We start from the raw sequence: 17,313 nt of genomic DNA, 5'->3' as shown, positions 1-17,313 counted from the left end.
CCGTCGTCAAAAAGGTTTTTGAAGTGTACAACTCTATGGTGCATGTCTATCGTGAACGCATTTACGCTAACGTTTTATTTCGGACTCTGGTCCGACGATGATATGTTTGTTCCACTGTTATTTATATGTCAAACTAGAAATACGTGAATTTAAATTGCACTACAATATTATTTCGAATACGCATATCGCATATCGTATGATGGGGCATATACTTTACGTGTAATATATGTATACTTTTGTATAATTTGCACGTGGTAAACTTTCGTACATTATATAAAAACAGTATTATACCTAATCATCATACAATATGTGACACGGGTAATACCGAAATAATACCGTTTTTATACAATGTACGAAAGGTTTATCGCGCACAAATTATAAGTATGTCATTCTTCAAGTAGATAATGGATTAAAGTAAACGCTTCACAAAACATTTATTTTTCTAGGCTAAATACGCTTTTGTTAAAATTTTCACTTTACACACTAAATTTTTTTGGAGCTTAGAGACTTTGATAAATTCAATACTTTTTGTATTTTATAAAAGATAGGAGAGGATATAATTTGTGTTGAACAACTGCATCGGAATGCACTGTGGTTAATTATAACAGTAGCTGTCAAATATTTAATGTATGCTATGGTAAATATATTTTTATTTATTTATATTGTTTCTATAGCAATTTTCCAATTGATATTTACTTTATAAACAAATGATTATTCGTATCTAAATTTTTTATATTTAAGAATCAATATTTTAAAGATTATATTAAAGATATTTTAAAGACAAATTTACAAATTCTAAGTCAAAAAAAAAATGAAAGTCACACGAAAGAGTAGAGTAGAAAATAATATTGAAATAGGATGGTAATCACAAGTTCTTGAACATACATTTACATTATGTTATATTACATTGTTTATTATGTTTATGTATGTATAAAAAAAATTAATACTATTTTTACTAATAATTTTTAAAGGCATGGCGAAATGAACAATTTTTTATTGCATGTTGCTCCAAAAGACTTATTAAAAGTCAAAAATTGTTCTGTTTTGGAACGCTATTATTTAAAAATGGAAAAGGCCAAATTAATAATGATTGCTCAAAAATTAAATATAATTGCGGTAAATTATAAATATCGATAAAGTTATGACCGTTTATATTATATACACACATACATCAACATATAAATAAATTTATTTATTTACACGTGTTAAGTATACATTTTTGTAGAAACTACAAGAAATTGAATACATGAGATTGGTCGGTAAAAACAAACTGCAAACATGGGACGTAAGTGATTTTCTCCAAACCCACCCGGTCATTTTCAATAGACTAGAGATGGAGAGATTATTGGAATTAAACAAGAAAAAGGTAAGACAATATTTGTCTTATTGTGTTACCTGTTATTTCCAAATTCTCACAAAGATAAAAATTTCAAAACAGTATAAAAAACCTTATCTGCAACCATATATGAAAAGACTTGAAAGATTTGCGTTAGATAATCTTATGCCGGAAGTTGAACGATGGGGTATAATATTCGGGGAAGTGAAATTCGGAGAATGTTTTGTTGTCGATTATTACCACCATGGTAGACTTTTAAAACGAAAAATAAAAGAAGATAATAAAGAAACTGGACTATACTTGCGACGATCAAACTACCGAGTCAAATTAAAAGACGAAAACGTAGACGCAATGAAAACGATTCCAGTAAGCTCCTTGTTGAATTAATAATAACTTTAATATATAATTTGTATAAAAATATGATCGAACGTGAACATAATACGTTTCATTAAGATAAACCTGAATTTTAACTTTTAAATTCTTATGTATATTGAATATTGATAGACCCTAGATGATATTTTAAAATATCTAGATTCTTTTTTTTCTTTTCTAGTACTTATGGATACTTTTAGACTTGGATGTAAAATATGTTATTATAACTTATTTAAGTAATATCTATAATATTTATAATAATATCTACGTACATTAATTTTATGAATTATATGTTCAATGTTCATATCTTATGTTTTTGCTAATGATATCAGGAATAACTGGCAGTATCTTCAGATAAAAATCTATACTTACTACTTTTCGTCCTCCAGTTCGTATAAAACAAAATTCGATGAATCAAACCCAAAAAAAATTTTTTTTTAAATGTTTAGTCAGTAGTTTTCTTGTAAACATTAAAATGACATACGGTCTTTTTAAAATTAAGTGTTAAAAACGATTTTTTTTTTATATTGTCATATGATGACAGAATTATGTGTTTATTTACCTATATATGATATGTATTAATCCACATCATTTTATTAACAGCTACATGACTTCAAAGCCCTCTTCGAAACAGGCAATAAACTTATTAAAGAACGCGTTTGCTGGCATTACTAGCCCTCGAGACCGAAACGAATGCACATCCGGTTATAATAAATTCTACATAATGTTTTATTTTCTTGGTTGAATACAAGGTGATTCTTTTATTATAAAACACTCATTATTTCAAAAAGTATTCATGTTTTTGAAAACATTTTTTTACATAGTTTCAAGTTGTTAAAAAAACAACGTTTTTATTATAAAATTATATTTTTAAATATTTTTTATCCTTATATTTTTTTTAAGTTTTTTACTTTTTTGAATGGCAGCATAGAGTTTTAATTTCATATTCCAAAGCAGAATAATTTTCTGAGTATTTTGATACAAAAAACCGAATTAAGGGTGAGTAGTTTATGATTTTACGTATTTAAAGTTTAGACAAGCGAAGTAGTGGACAAACATTTTGTGGGGTTGACACGGCCCTAGGGCCTGCGCTTCTCCTCAGCCGTACACACTGCCACTCTGGCCCAGATAGAAGAATATCGAGGTTAAGCTGATAAGACCGCGGTGGCTCATTGTTACGAGACTGTCACCCCCAGTCTTGTGGGTCGCGGGTTCAAATCCCGTACCGTGCGTAATTTTTTCAACTTAATTCTCGATATCTCTCCTATGACCGGCCACATCACGTGTGGTCGCGTCAGGGTAACCCCGTACCACTCAACTCCGCGCATCTAAACTTTAAATACTTATACCTCATAAACTACTCGCTCTAAATTCGATTTTTATATATAAAAATACTCAGAAAATTATTCTGATTTGGAATATAAAATTTAAACTTTGTTGTCATTCAAAAAAGTAAAAAACTTATATAATAAAAACGCTGTTTTTTTTTAACAACTTGAAACTATGTAGAAAAATGTTTTAAAAAACATTAATACTTTTTGAAGTAATGAATGTTTCATAGTAAAAGAATCACTTTGTATACCATCTGCAGATCACAATGTAACTTTAAAATCAATATTAAATAAACCTTACCTATACATATCTGATGATTTTTTTATTTATTCTTTACACAAGACGATTTAAAACTTGAGTATACTATATATTTATACATTTTAAATCAAAGTCTGTGCGTCCACTTGGAGTTGAAATTTTTTTCAGCCCACTATATGTAAGTACTCGTAATTGCAGTTAAGGATTGCAAAAACGCTGATATACCCGTCGGAAGTCTATCCATCCACTAATGGGTGAGAAGGAGGGCGTAGAGGGGTGATGAACTTTACGGACGTAGCGATGCCATTTATCCATTCATATTGCCATGCAAATTTTATGTTTGCATAATCTACATACCTATACTGTAGTTACAGAGACAAACAAATAACGGTTTAGAAACTATTGATTTGGAAAATAATATAATTAATTTTCTTATACTGAAACAATAACAAATTCAATATCATAATATTATGATTATGGTTTTCATTTAAAAAACGATATATTAGTTCATTACGATCGGATCTAGAAGTAATTATATGTGTAGAATTTACTTGCAGCCATAAAACACCTAGGTGAATGCATCCACATTTATTTTCTGGTTTAGTACTAATGTATAATATGCATTATCTGACTAATGCGAGTTACTTACCTATATTATAATAATACCTCGCAGATCGATTTGAGTGACTATTAGTCCAATGTATAGTATAGGCATAATACAAAACATTAGGTGCAATCGATTACAGCAATATGTGTAGATCACTTAAGTCGTTTACAGTTATTGGTTTTAATATAAAAAAACCAACGTTTTTTTAAATTATTGTCGATCAAATAAATGTTTTCTCGGTCAAAAACCTTAAAAATGTACTATAAGAATTATAAATGTTTACTATAGTTATAATATTAAAAATACTTATAGAAGAACACAATTCTTTTTATAAGCGTTTTAAGACCGCATATTCACAATTTGATCAAATTAATCAAAATCATATGAAAATTTGCAAATTATTTAGTAGGTGATAATATTTATAAAATTAACCGCGAATCTATGATCAAATAATATGATGATAATAATAATACGATCATAATAACTATTTATTTAGTCAATGGCAAAAAATAAATAACGTGGAATCACAGATACTGCCAACGGCCGGTTTCAATTGTGTTAGGTATACATAATAAAAAAAATATTATTGTTTATTTTGTTATTTAACGCCAGCAACATTCCCAAAAATGGAAAATAAACACAAGCATATAGAATTTAATAATACTATAAAAATGATTCTATAAAAAAAAAAATGAAAACGGATGTTACTATAATACGTAAGTACTAAGTATTCATCATCGTTTTTATTTTTCCATTATTACATTTTTGCAGCTCATACTTTTATAATCAGAAATCTTACTTCATAGTCCGGATTTTATTTAATTCCTATCGAATAGATATCGTAACCTTACAAGTCGACCCAAGAATCAAACGCGTAATAACTAAATATACCGATAATACCTCAATTTTTTCAACATACCATCAGTTGCGTAACCAAGATTTGTTTTCGAGGGATGAAAGTGCTTAAATTACCAAAATAATCAAAAATAAATAATTATTGATAATTTATGATGTATAACATGAATATCTTTGGACTATTATTAGATTTTCACCAATCATATTACAAAATCTGTTTATTAGATAAAATATCTAATAACATATTTTTAAACTTATTTGTTCACTTTAATATTATAAAATCAACACATTATACGTATTAATTCAATGTATCAATACGTCACTCAGTTTACAATCCATACGAGTAAAACGAATAAATCGGTTTCCAAACTATTAGTTTCCCTTTACTATAATAAAAATTGAGATGTAAAAAATAAATACTATAATATTATTTGCATTCGACTAGCAAAAAGGACGTAAGAAGTGCAAAAATGGGTCTCGGCTCGAGATAAAGGAGGGAGGATCTTAGAATTGTCCCCGAATGACAAAACTATATTTATATTATAATGTTTTTAATTTGATAATCCGAAACAGAATACGCTTATCCAAAACATTTGACGTTTGATATGCATTATAAAATAACACAATTATAAACAACGATAATTAATTATAGTTTTAACATTTCGAACGCATAAAAATAAAACAGAATAACAGTGATCAATATCGGACAGCGTTCTTATTTTTATTATACACAGTTTTATTTTCAAATTATTTTCATTTTAATTTCAAAAATATTCATTTTAATTTGTGAATTACTTAAGTCGGTATAATATGATAGTCCTATAAATCATCTTTTCAAATGAATCATAATATCGAGTATTCATATTCAGTGTGTAGAGTCATAAAATTTAATCTTTCATAGTTTTTCGTATGTACGTCAATGACTTCTTGATTCAAGGTACATCAAAAACGTTATATTTCTCATACATAGGTTTTGTGTTTGACTATAATTCTTTGGTTTTGTCACAAAACTCAATAGGTTTAATACAAATAAGCTGATTCAAAATGGTTTTTTTTTAAATTAATGTCCTTTTGACGTGATATTGCACCTTAACCTATATCTTATCATTGCTAACTTTCTCAAACCACGAATAATTGAAATCAATATGGATCCTTCAATTATTTTAAATTACTTAACATATTACTTCCTCATATTTACTGTCTAATTTTACTTGATTAATTAAACTTTTAAATTCCCAGTAAGATGCAAAGTAAATACATATAATATAATAACAATATAATACATACAATGTTTTATTTTAGTCTTTGGTCATGGATTAGGATGTACGTACGACTAATACAAAACAGAACTTTTTAAATTATACTTCTCAAATTCCGAACAATGATTTACAATTAGCTTTTAACGGAGTAAGTGCCTACCTGTATATTAAATGCTCTAATGCATTATTAATTTATAACTATAGCTTATAGTTTTTAATTGTTTTTTAGCGCTGCATAACACTTTTAAAAAAGTAGAAAATTAGTAATCTTATTAAGTTCAGGACTTAACGCGCACAATCATAAAATATGCAGAAATTAAAATAGCTAAAATAAACAGCTAAAATCGTTTTATTTTGGAATAAAAACTTCATTATACTAGTTAAAATATCAAAAATAATTGAAAATAAGTATTTACATATTTATAATTTATAAATTAATAATTATTGTTCTAGAAGATTCAATGACGGCCATTTTTAAAGAATTTAATATTGTTAATTTTCTATGTATGTATTCGGTTTGTTGAAATTAGTACATAGTATGTTCGTTTGTGTGACTGTAAAAAAGAAATAGATGAGTGCTCCACCAGCACAATATGACAATAATCAAAATTTGAATATTAATTATATTGTTTGTTTTTTCGGTCAAAAATAATAATTTTTTGCCTAATTTTTAACTAACCTATTTATTAGACAATATTTTTGAAGGTATATTATCTGAATTTGCCATAAAATTAATTTGAAAACGATTTTATCTTTTATTAATTTTCCATTACAATAATATTAACATTTTAAATTATTTATCAATAAAAATTTAAAAATATAACTACCAAGTATTTAGGATTTGAATTTCCAAAATTAGGAGATTGATCAGTGATCTAGTGACCAATTTATAAGAACATTTCTTAAATACCTTTAACAAATCTTACTTGAATATATTTTATTAGTTTATTTTCAAATATTTAATTTAATTTTTGTATTAAACTGTTCAGAAAATATTGTTTTAATGTGATTTCCTTGTATAATGTGTCGATAAATTGTTACTCGCATAAAACTGCAGCGACTCGACAATGTCTTTAAGAAAAATAAAAACATAGAAATAAAGAACTTAAAACCACTAGAGTTGTCTACAAGCTACAACGCTGTAGTTAAAATCGATCTTATAACTAATGATGAAATTATGTCAATCGTGCGTAACTGTGTTATTCTTAAATATAAATATTTTTATCAATAATAATAAGTGTGTATATTTAAAATATTATATACAATACCTAAACCATCGTATAGATGTTTTTAACCAATTTATTCATGATTAGTCATTTTTTTTATCAAACAGGAAGTAATATATTAAAAATATACTTTTCGCTCGAGATTCTTTATTTTAAGTTCTGATGTCCTTCAATAGGATCACATATTTCACCTTTATTATTTAATTTGTTTATTAATAAATTTTTTCACTTGCATGGTATGTCATTATTGACCGACGATCTTAAATTAGTTGTATTATTATTATTATTAAAACCTATAATGATACTATATTACAACAAAATAAATAAATAAATAAATAATTTTCTTTTCATTACACGATTATTGTATGATATATCTTTTCTTAATATTTTCAATCTGATTAGACAAGCTCAAACTTGAATAAATCTGAAACTACATATAATTAAATTTATGCGGGAAATCATCAGAGGAAACACATCATTGAAGGTGACCCTGAAATTGATAGTTTTACGGCTTTACACAGGTGAAACACATTATTAATAATACTAATCTATACGAATTCACTGTGATTAGCGATAAACCAGTATGAGCATTTTTCTGAAGTTAAATAAATTCTAATGATATTCAATTATTTTCATTTTTCTCTGTAGATTTTTGCGCTACAGTGTTTTTTATTTTTATCATACTCCGATATCAGTTTATACCATACAAAACTATTTCTATGGATAAACTAAACAAGGGTTGGTTTATAACATTCTATAGAAAATAAAAAAATATAATAAAACTATAATTTCTAAAATGTCTAAATAACTACCCTCCTACTTACCAAATATTCATAGTAATTAATATTATTATTACTACGTTTTTTTTTCTGTGTACATATTATATCGATTAATTTCATGTATTATGTAATTTAAAGATATTTACAAAATGTTTTCAAAACGTATTGTGTAAACGTCGTTTAAATGTTATGATAAATATAAAGATTATCAATGATTAGAATGTGTCTTCTGTAAAAACGAAATTTTTTATATATATATGTTAATGGAAATTTATATTATTTACTTAGCTTTACGTGAAATGTACAAAATTAAATTAATTAAATGATAAGAAATGATAAAAAAAAATGCATAGATATGACTATATGATATTGTATATACTGACTTGTCTTGTTAATTACCAAAAAAAAAAATAACTAATTGTTCTGTACATTCTCCTACAGCTATTATTAATTTGTACAACACTTTTATGAAAATAAAAATTAATGTTATGAATGACATAAAACATATGTATTTATTTCCTTTTTTTAAATTTAAATATAAAAAATATTATAAAATATTATATTGTTAAATATTTTAACAATATTTAAAAGATATTATAAATATACAAGTTCTACTTACAGAACTTTTAGTGTGACATATTTACTGATCTATTGATCTATTGTTATGTCTGTTTTGGTAATTTTAATAATTTTACTTTTTATACTAAGGGTATTGGGTAACGATATTTGCTGTATTTTTCTTTTATGTGTACTACATAGTAAAACTATAACAAAGTAGATCACATAAAATCGTTTAGTCGAAACCTTTATTATAGACCCATGTAAAGTAGCCTTTAAAGAAGTTTTTTACTTTTGATTATTATTGGTCATCGTGGTGAAGCAATTAATATAATAACAACTGATTTAAATTAAACGTATACATATAGTGTGCACAATCTATCAAGCATTTTTTTTTACATTTTTATCTCATAATCGGATTTAATTTCAGAGATTTTGAAAATGTATTTTATTATTTAAAATATAACTAAATTATAAAGGATGCCTAATCAATCTTATATTTATTTTATGCTGAATTAGAATTAATATTTATAATGGTTGTTGCTTCACTTCGTAGATCGTACAGACAGGTCTGATAAATGTTGCACATACCAATGACAAAGACAACATATATTAGTGCTTACTCAATTTCCTGAAATAAATAAGTCAAATTAATATTCTTTGAATGCATAAAAATAGATTTTTCTGTCTGTTTATAGTAATTTTCTACAGATTTTGACGAATATTTTAATTTTGTAAACCAGTACTAACCATTTAAAGTGTCTTTAATTATCGATTTAAATTAAATGTCTGTTTTAATATTATTTTATTCCTTTTGTCTGAAAAAATGTCCTCAGATTCATATTTCCATCATATTATTTACCCGCAAACAACTGTGAACAAAATTATACTGATATAGTTATATATAAATATAAAAATAATAAATAAAATATAATACAGAAGTTAGTTTATGAATGACAAGAAATTGTTAAAGCAAAATATCAGCATTTAATTTCTTACTATGTATTAAAACTTAATAATAATATGTGTACACCTCGATTTTTAAATTTAAAATACTTTTTAAAATATTTATTTATTTTTAATGACTTATCCTGAAAAATATTAATATGACAGCGGAAAATCTGGCAGAGTCATGTGCTACTATAAAAAGAAGTAAGGAATGTAACTTCTGACACCACTTTTTTGCGATTAAAGGAAGTTAAAATTTAAATTCGATCGAAAAATGAGTACTTATAGAACACTTTCTACATCCCTGTGAGCAAAAAATTATTTTTCAGAAATTCTCGGGGTTTACAGTAACGTAGCTTAATTTCCAAACAGAATTTTCCCATCAAAATATTAAAGAAGAGTAAATCATTTCCTGTACAAAATTCAGAAAATCACCGATTCGGATATTGTTGTTTTTTTTATAAATGTATAAGTTCTGATAACGATATTTTGTATTACGGGCAAGTCTATATGCAATTCAAGTGTGGAAATCGTGCTTAGGCCACTTCTGACGTCCCCGAGATCGTAAATAATGTTGTTCAACGTTTTTCGCCAAATACAACTCGATGGGCACTGGGCGTGTTACTCCTTTCGAATCACGCAACGTTCTCTCACCATTAATTTCATTATACCGTTATTTTCTTTTTCCACGTTACTAATTTTTCGCTCACACGAAAATATAAACCGAGTAACTTCAATATAGGTAACCTACGTGCAAATAAATGCAATGTTTCTGATAAACTGTTTTATTTTTAAAATTTATACTAAACAAATATATTATATTTATTAATACAACAAAACGTTTCTCAAAAATAGTTTTGATCAAGTTTTTTTTTTTTTTACTCTTCCTGTCAACGGAGCGAGTATTCAATTATACGGTCGCTGTGAATAAACAAACCATAGCTTGGCGGATACGCCTGAAAAGTTTCCCATTGCTTCATGTCCCGACATAATTTCTGCAACGGTACAAGCAGTGCCCGTGTGATTTTGTTTTGAAGTGTCTGTAAACACTAAAATGGAGACCTATGACACATACGTTTTAGGACTAATATTGTACTGCGAGTACCTTTTCGTGATATAATTATTTTTATGACGTATTGTATACTTCAGAATATCATGTGTAATTCGTTTACTGAGATCCACAAATATAGTTAAAATGGACTAAAAACTTATATAGACATAATCAGTAAACGATTAAAGGCGGTTGTATAACACTATTATTAATACTAAAACACAATGTCTTTTAATGTATTTATATGAATATGATCGAGCGGCGTTTTGTATAGTCAATTTAAGCACACCGCCGTCGTGGGTCAATTTTTTGCGGACATCAAGTAATACCGCGCAAGTAGTATGATTATTTTTAACGCGTTTAAACAATATTAAATTAATATTATTATAAAGCGATTCAAGTGAACTAGTATGACATAGACGGATCTATTCTCGAGTCTTAAAAAATACATACTTAAATATATATGTGACTACTGTTGGCAGTTTAACGGTGTACACTACAGCAGATAATCCATCACAAGTGTTCGAATAAAAATATCGTACATAGTTATCTTATATAAATCACAACAAGTGGATTAATACTGAAATGAAATACCATTGTATACTATTATAGTATTATTTTAACGATTTATTCGTACATTCACCGTCTTTTGTTATTGATAAAGTGCGTAACCTATTATTTTAAAATGCTAACGGAACGTTCGCAGGCGTTTTTAATTTGAATAAAATAATTCTAATTATTTTTAATCCTATAAAATCGATAAAAATAGGTATATTAATATTGACTATAAAGTGTATGTCATAACTACGTGTACTTTGTTAAAGCTGTTATGGCTAATACAGTGTTATGATAATTGATAATTTATTAATAGAGTAGACGAAATAATATTATTTTGGATGGAAGGAAAACACGTGCAGATAATCACAATAATATAATATGTGAAATAATCGTGAGATATACTATATTAATATTGTCAACAATACCTGATTTTTCATGTATATTTAGATTTTATTTAGATTTAAGGGTACAGAAATAAACCATTGTCCTAATTAAAAAAAAAAGAAAAATATCCATTGTTTCTATGTTCTATAGTATATAGGTGTCAAGTGTACCTCTTCATTGAGTAGGTCACTGTTATGAGTGTGTTAAATTTTAATTTAATGACGCATCATTGTATATGATAAAAACAATTTAGACCAAAGATGGTCTAACCACTTTTTTCTTTTTTCTTTTTTTTTTGTAATTTTTGATTATTTTATAAAGTATTGGGAATTTTATATTTTTGATTTCCTGATGTACGAATAAGATCCAGTTCACTATCAAAACCATGCTAAAAGTTTAAAATTGAAGCAATTTTTCTACTCTAAAAAAATGTCAGTTCAAAATTTAAAATGTTTTCGTAACTTTTTGCAGGTACTTATTTATATTTAAATTTCACCAACAATTTTTTTCACATTTCAAAAAAATATTTTCACGTCTTATATTGCTATGCGGTCCATACTTTGAGTAGGTTTACGTTATTTTCGTGAATCATCAAACGGCCTACCCTAGCTAGTTGTCAATAAATAGTATATTTACTATGCAACGATAAGTGTATAGGTGCTTTTGCAGGTGATCGATATAATATTGTGTGTTTGCCGAAAATACCAACATATCAAATAAACGAAACAGTCGTCATGATGAGTGGTATTCTATTCTATTTTAGTTTTGACGATAAACGGATTTGATAACTTTGCTATTACATTATATTTCTATAAAAAATAATAGTACCTAAATGGCAATATTGCAGCACTTCAATTATAGTTGTATTTTGTGGTCTAATGAAAAACCAATATAATATTGGCAGAAAGTTTTTACTCATTTTAAATACTAAGCGGATGACATTTCTTCGTGTTATTCATATTTATACTATTTTTACTCGAAATAATAATGTAATGCAAAAAAAGTTTCATATTTCACATTATTTTAAATAAATAAAAATTTAATACGCATTTTACGAAGTTCCAATATTGGTTATCGAGATCTAGTAGCGTGACATGAATACTTCCGTATAATATTGACACGAATATTATCGTCATTGGATTGGTGGTCTATCTGAAATTCGTAAGAAACCTTTTTTAGTTGTTTTGCAACAATGGTAACGTTATTAATAATATAATCTATAATATAATAATACGATAAACAAAAAGAATAATATTGTTATATAAAATTATAATATTACAACTTTGTTAAATTCGATGAACAAGTCAACATTTTCAACTGCATTTTATATCATGGCCAATTTTTTAGATGATTTTTTTTTTTATTCGTTATAGTTTATTATACAAAATGATTCACTTCAAATTTTAAACACCTCGTCCCGTTGACCTTAAATTCCACCAAATAATAATCGCTTAAAAATAACTAGAATGTTTGGGATGTTTTACTTTACGACGTGTCCCGTAACAAGATCGGGGACGTTGGTTTATTGCACGACCATTATATAAGCATGAGAAGTAAACCTGTTTTAATGCTTTAACGTTACGCTACATACTTAAACGAAAAAACGTAATTAAATAACTGGGCGCGATTCCAAAAATATCGGCGTACTTTTGGACCCTAGTACGTTGCGATTCTGTACTACCGTAGTTGCAAAATACAAAAAAAAATGCTCAAAATCCTCGTAATATTATTTTACTAAAAATATATATCAACTCGGCATCGCCGATGACTTGGAACGACGAGACACTAGAATGAAACATTATAATATGTAATAATAAATAATAATATATTCACGTCAACATCCGAGCGTTTATCAATATAGTATTAAGATAATACTATAATAGATTCGTGTTGTCGGTACCTACAATGAAAAAAAAAACAACAACGTGATTCGTTTATTTAGCACCTTGTGATTGTTTACAGTTTTACACGATATGTCATTCTACGTACGTATTAACTATTAAAACGTAAGCTCAGTGCACAGTTTCCACGAGGCCACCAATACATTAAGAAAAAAAAAACTAAAATTAAGCAAGTAAAAAATGTATAAATCGAAATGTTAACAAACTGATACAGTATACCTATATTAACCTATTAACTATAATTATAATTTGTGAATGAAAAGTGCAAATGTCGGACTTGTTGTTATACATTTTAAAAATCCTGTCCAGTGGTATACCCAGACATTTTATAAGTGGAGAGAAGAATCCAATAATCGTAACAATTACTTATTTTTATTCGTTCCAAGTCCAAGTATGACTCACTTGGAGTGGATCCGACTTCAATAAATGAAAGGAGAAGATCAGATAAAAAGCTAGATACAGGGTTAACGTCATAAAAAATTACTTATCAACATGGTATATATAACCTAAATGCTGGTAATATTATAAGCATTTCAATATTTAAAATTACTATTATTAGACTTTTTTTGAATGGTATAAAAATACTTGTAGAAATTACAATGGAGAAGGGGTCTAGATCCAACTAACATTGTGGTTTACCCCCAAAACTTAGTTCCATTAGTGTTCTATTAATTTAACTTCTATTATACTTATACTATATTTTATTAACTATTATTAACTATTAAGTACTAATACTTACTATGTATATAAAAAAAATTATATTTCTAAATATCTTGAACAATCATACCTGTAACAATGATTTATAAACTATGGATAGTATCTCTATTCCCTTAGTTAGGAATGATCCATACTGTCATCACTTATCAGTTGCATTATACATCATATTATAATGTTGATTGTCTAGTAAATTATAGGCTACATCCGAGTTGGATCACATACCTGAAAACTGACATCTAAATAATATTAGTTTCCCATATTTTTAAAAAATTGTAAATTGCAAAATGTTACGTTATAATATGGAAAATTTAGTAAAAAGCTGCAAATTTAAGACAAATTATTAGAAAATTAATTATTTTATCATTATATATTTAAATACGATACTAATATATAGTACGTCAATATACCCATCAATATTGGGATATTTAACCATACAAACATATTGTCTATCTAAAAATTATACATCATTAAACAAATTCTCATAGAATCCATACAAAGGTGCATACTCAATGATATAGAAATAAAAATAATAAACAGTAGTAAGTATACAAAACCATATTATACAGCAACAGCATTTTAAGAAATTCCTCTGATTACAAAGTAAAGACTAGATTATTTAAAAATTTTGATAATGACGTAAAGAGTCTAATGAAAAGTCTCTGTGAAATTCAGTCTAATAAAACTAATTGCATAATTAATATAAAAATCGTATAAAAATACAATTGATAAAATAACTAATGACCTTGATAAAAATATGTGTACTGATCAATTTATAAAAAAATCCAAATGTGCAAATATAAATATTTAAGGAAATGTTGGTGTTAATATATTATTAATATAATTTAACCAATACTGTTGTTATCTAGAAAATTAAGCTGACTTTTCAACTGTATAAGAAAATTTATAAATTATTATTATATTTATCTAGGAACTCCGTTTACCAAATAATATAAGCTTAACTCAGATGGTATATGTATCAGCTCTTATTATTATTATTATTATTATTGTATTTAAATTGAATGATGTTGAAATAAATAAAGAAATACAATTATTATAATACCAATACTAATTGAAACATGATTTATAATGTTATTGCTGCAATGATAATGTTACATAATATAATATAATTTATATCATATAACCTGTATTTTAATATTTAATTTACGATATATAAAAATTAAGTGATACGAAATAAAAATAATACTAAAACGCAGTTGAAAAATGTAAAATAAAAAAATCCGTGAACCAACTTGGATCTACCCTACGAAATAAACGGAGAGCCAAGTTTAGACATTTCGAAATCAATTTTGATTTAAAAAATTATAGGGATTCCACAAAAACAAAAACTAATTAAATTAGTTATTTATCTACGAGTATAAAAGTAGATACACAAATACACAAAACACACAATTATTATGCTACCTGTATATTTTTAAATAGTTGAAAGCATGTCTTTGGGTTGCATCTCCTGTCAAGTCTTCCAGTTAAACTTAATTCTAACAGCACTTAAAATGATTCTACAACCATTGTACAGATTTTTTAATTGAAATAATACAATTTAAAAATAAATAAATATATTTTGAATAATTTCAAACATTTAGAGGTAAATACCATTAGTTTTCGTGAACTCCATTACAACTATATATAAGTTATTATTTATCAGCATCCAATTATTTAATTATATTTTAATTAGTTAATTTAAGTAAATAATATTATCTCCTCGGGATATCGCACGCGGCTACAATCGTACACGATTGACGATTTGTACAGTGATATTTACAACAAGAAGATATTGTTTATAACAAAACTTGGACATTTTCTTTAAAACGTATTATACGGCGGACATCTGAAATTAAGATTGTTTATAGTCGTTACTATTGTCGACTAACATGTAATAATATAGTAGTATATGATATTATTATATAAGTTTACTATTCTCGTCACGGTCCCGGTGACTTTATGTCTTATCGTAAACCGCCGTAATATGTGCGAGACATTCGCAGACACGGCAATTTCGTCTGGTAAGTTTGAGCACTTTAAAATATGTGCAAACCTACTACAAAGGGAAATTCTTGGTGAACACTTTTACATAAAAATAATATAATCTCGGTCGGTCGTGCGGACAAGTGACGGCTGTCTCCGGGAGATGTATTTTTTTAAATAGGTATTAACTAATTTTCAAAGTGGTTCCACTTATTAGTTGTTAGTATTTATAAAAGTAAAACCTAGAAAGAGTAATAATAATTCAAGGTGTAAACCGAATATATCAAAAACTCATTTTTGCAACTATTTTATTTTTCGAGGTATACTGTATCTTTCTCTAACAGATTAAATAAGTACTATACGTTTCAATTTTACAAACATATTATTATCGTGTCTTTTATTTATAATATAGTTTTTTTTTAAATCACACATAGTGTGCATTATTATTAAGCTGAATAATGTATGACGTATAAATCTCTTACTCACATACTGTTATTGAAAAAAAAATAAACATTTATAGATAAATACATTATGATAAATAGTCTATTTTCTCTGATAAATGTAAAAAAAAATTACAATAATAATGAATATAGCAAACATGATACATTTAGTTATTATTTTCCTAAAAAGAAAACCATTCAATTAGGATTTACATGACTCTATTTTAACCGGAATAACATACATATTCGTTACCAGTACGATGTAAAAATATATGTTTAGTAAATAATAACGTGGGCTGTCCGCGACGGTTAACATGTTGATGTTGCATATTTGCAGCTTAACCGGTACAATTCTATTATTATTATACATTTATTTAGAAATATAAAACTTTTATCGCGCAAAAACGCAAAATAATAACTAATATCTTATTAAATCTTATAATTTATTATTACAATTATAATTATAGTAATGTATAAACAAAGTGTTCATAACTCGATTTTTTTTCTTCAGAATTTGCATATAATCAACCTAATATTTCTATACAATCGGAATCAAGAATAACTGGTTAAGAGCCAATATATCCGTATAGTTACCGCCATTTCAAGTTATCGCGTACGACACACAAAGAAGGACGATTATTATTATTGTAATGTCTTAGATCGCATAATATTACTATATTATATTATTTGGTCACAACAAAGTCTCATTCAATACCCAAATCACGCCGTCGTCTATAAACGTAATATAA

This window comes from Rhopalosiphum padi, chromosome 2 (assembly GCF_020882245.1).
Source record: "Rhopalosiphum padi isolate XX-2018 chromosome 2, ASM2088224v1, whole genome shotgun sequence".
NCBI lineage: Eukaryota > Metazoa > Arthropoda > Insecta > Hemiptera > Aphididae > Rhopalosiphum > Rhopalosiphum padi.
The sequence above is the reverse complement of the archived record's forward strand: the minus strand, read 5'-3'. Positions refer to the sequence as shown.